This window comes from Micropterus dolomieu, linkage group LG21 (assembly GCF_021292245.1).
Source record: "Micropterus dolomieu isolate WLL.071019.BEF.003 ecotype Adirondacks linkage group LG21, ASM2129224v1, whole genome shotgun sequence".
Lineage (NCBI taxonomy): Eukaryota > Metazoa > Chordata > Actinopteri > Centrarchiformes > Centrarchidae > Micropterus > Micropterus dolomieu.
Window position 1 is genome coordinate 35349182 of NC_060170.1, and position 3724 is coordinate 35352905.

The 3724-nt window shown below is 40.1% G+C and overlaps 1 long non-coding RNA gene across 1 annotated transcript in view; it reads right to left on the reverse strand.

Moving 5' to 3' along the window:
• The window catches only part of LOC123960236, a 15940-nt gene extending 13034 nt beyond the window's left edge, over nucleotides 1-2906 (reverse strand). The window contains exon 1 of the long non-coding RNA XR_006822484.1: nucleotides 2865-2906. This is a non-coding gene — a long non-coding RNA (uncharacterized LOC123960236). The remainder of the gene's footprint in view (nucleotides 1-2864) is intronic.
• Nucleotides 2907-3724: the final 818 nt, after the last annotated feature.

Below are 3724 nucleotides of genomic sequence, written 5' to 3' on the forward strand. Positions count from 1 at the left end.
AATCGGAAGGTCGGCGGTTCGATCCCTGGCTCCCTGGTTGCGTGTCGAAGTGTCCTTGGGCAAGATACTGAACCCCGATTTGCCCCTGGCGGCTATTCCGCCAGTGTATGAATGAGTGTGAATGTTAGTTTCTGTTTGAGCACTTAGGCTCAGTGTATGAATGTGTGTGACTGGTGAATGCAGATGTAGTGTAAAAGCGCTTTGAGTGGTCGAAAAGACTAGAAAGGCGCTATACAAGTACGGAGCATTTACATTTACATTTTCCTCCCCTCTCACACCCATTGCATGCATCTCAGCTAAATTAGCCCAACAGTATCAGTCACATCCCATTTTGTCTCATATTCAGTGGGTCTGGAAGAGAGTTGCTAAGATTCTTAAATTTGATCCGTATCTGCACCAGGCTGCCGGGATCTGGCTAAATCCCAAGCTCTGTATAAATAAATCTCCCTTCCTTTGGAAGCTTTGGTTGCAAAAAGGGATTAGGGTGCTCGGTGACTTGTACCAGGATGGGACATTAAAGTCTTTTGAGGCACTTAGTCAGGAATTTGACTTACCACGTAATCAACAGTGGAAGTATCTGCATACAATTGTAGAGAAAATTGTCGAACAGAATATCCCACTCACCCCTAGTCTGTTTATTTTGGGGGACCCCTCTGCATTAAGTGACCTGGCCCCTCCACTCTCTAACTGGATCCAGACTGTCCTCATGCTAGGCCGGAAACTTGTGGTCAAAGAATGGAAAGCCCCCTCTGCACCAGCACTGGATTTGTGGTACGCCACTCTGGGTCAGCTGGCTGCCCTTGAACATCTGTCCTATAGGTTGCTTGATAAAGTGGAGGAGTACAACTTGAAATGGGGGAAGTTTCATTCGTACACCTTGAAGGTTTAACAGCGTTCCAGCTCAAAAACATAGCATTTAACTAGAAAACAAGATTGATGGATACTTTTGGATAGAATACGGTACCTACATTTAGGCAAGGCTGTAACTCAAGGGCTAGGTGCATCACTGCTTTATTTTATTTTATTATTATTATTTTTAATTAATTAATTTATTTTATTTTCTCTATTATTTTCTAAATGTATTTAGTTTTTGTCTATGGGCGTGCCACGTCCTCCTTTCATTCTATTTTGTTGTATGAGTATTGCTTTATTTTTCGGAAGGAATGTGTGTGTGTTCAAATGTTCTGAAAAATCAATAAAATGTTAATCATAAAAAGAAATTGCAAACAATCCCTTTAAGGTTAGTTTGGGCAGAAATCATCCCACCACTTTGACTGAAGGTGATGACCAATGATTACTTTTAGCTACCTCATTAGATTTACACTGGACTCACACAGGCGGCGTGTGCACCGCGTTACGGCTGCTCCACGGCTGCCGTACCTCATCGCTACCATTGAAGTCAATGCTTGTGCTCACACTAGGAGCGCAGCAGCGCGTCCCAGAAGATTAGTACTATAAGAAAAGTACTTGAAGATATGTTGAAATGCTGAAATGATGCTGTTTTGTTGAGAAGATGTTGAGCTGTGATAGTGATGATTGTGGCCCTTACATCAGTGCAGTGTCTGCATTTTGCTAAATAAAAAAGATACACTTTAGACCCTAATGTCCAGATTTCTTCTTATAACCATGTATTATGGATAAGCAATGAGAAGGTAGAAACCACATGGGAGTTTGTATGAACAATAGAGAGATGTGTTCATGATACCTAATATTTTATTTATTATTTAATATATTTTTTTTTTTTTATTGTGTGCAAGGAGTTTTTAAAATGAGTTGTATAATAGCACAAGTTGTATTGATGTAATAACTGTTTGTACACTTTACAAAATAGATTTTTGGTTCTAAACACAAAACACACCTGTCCTTACAATAATAAACAATAATATATACATTTAACAACTTAAACATAACTTGTGTTACATATACTAGATATTCCCACATAATTTGACATATAAGTTGATGTTATCAAAACACAAAATATTATATATCATGTGGTTGAAAAATTTGTGTAGAACTGACAGAAATCTTAGTACTAAAAAGTTTCCAAAGTTTTCCAAAAAAAATTTGAGTAGAGTGAACGAATTTGAATTTAGCTGATTAATAAAAAATGTTATTTTCAGTAGACTTTAAAATTACAATATGCAATTGCTGTTTGTACATAAAATGATAGTTATTAAAGATCATTTTTTTTGTGGTTAATAAACATAAAAATTTGAATTCAGTGGCCTTGTAATTTTTATTCATATAACTTATACATTTTCTGTTAACGTGATACAAATTTAAATGCTGAAACAGTACAACTTATTTTGTCGCGTAATTAAAAAAGTTATGTTGAACTGACGTACATTTTCAGTCAGACAAGGGTCATGTGACGCAATCATTTTGTGTCAGGTGTACTCATACTTTCACGTTACTGTATTTTACTAACTAAACGTTTTGAGTGCAGGCTGTTTCAAAGAGGTGCAGGCTAGGTGTGTGTGAGTGTGGGGAGAAGAGCAGAGGAGCAGATTCAAGTAAATAAAAACTAATCTAAGGTGGAAAATTACCTACAATAACTGCTGTTAATACAAAGAGCCTACAATATACACTGCCGACGGCTTAATGAGAGCTCAACATACCAATGAGCAGGTAAATTGCGGTTCTGTCTCTCGGATCCGCGACACCAAATTGTTTTATGTTGCAATTTTGGTCTCTGTTTCAGAACCATTACAGCCCTACTACTAAGTAGTCTGCCTACTATTCAGTGAGGAAAAATGTATACTGACTTTTGTATAAATTATCTAGTGTGTTATCACGATTTAAAAAAAAAAAACACACCTAACCTTCATACATGATGTCATCGATGATGTCACTGATGGGCTTACCTGAGCAGGTGAGATCCAGGATGAAGGAAGAGGAAGTTGATTCTACACACTCCCTCAGAGCAGATCCAGACTGAACACAGTCAGACCTGATCCACCACACAGGTCTGACTGAGGACTCCTTTCTCTCTCCTACAGAAACAGCAGACCCACAGCCCAGATCTCTACAGACAACAGCTGCTTCCTTCAGGGTCCAGAAAGAGACAGAGTATCTCATTGGTCTCCAGTCTCCCTGTTTCAGCTCCAGTGTTCCTGCACAGCGACTGGCTCCTCCCACCAACCTGACATCATCAGCCTCTGAACAGAAACCAGAGAGTCATCAGTAAAATAATAAAGTGATTTTCATCAGAACAGAAATGAACCAAATCAAAGCTGCAGCTCCTCTTCTACCTGAGCAGGTGAGTCCAACAGCTTTTCCAGGTGAGCAGGTGTTTCTAGCTGAGCCTGAGCTTCTACAGTCCAGGAGAGCAGACTCATGGCCTCCACACTGGAACTCTTTGGTCCACATCGGAGCCTCCACTTCTCCATAGAGCGCCCCCTGGAGGACTGAAGGAGCCCCACAGCCAAGCTCCCTACAGACCACCTCTGCATCCTGCTGGTCAAAGTCAGCTTCACACACTGAGGACCACCTCTGGTTAGACTGGTTAGACTGGTTAGACTTCACCTCCAGTCTGCCTGAGCACAGACTAGTCCCGTCCAGCAGCCTGACAGAGTCTGGAGAGATAATAGAAGATGAAATAGAGATAAAGACATCAGACACAAAAGAAAAACATGTCATGAAACAACAATTCAGTGATTCAAGGTGGACTCAGCACAACTCCAACATCAGTTCATCATTAACAACAGAACACATCTTTCTACCA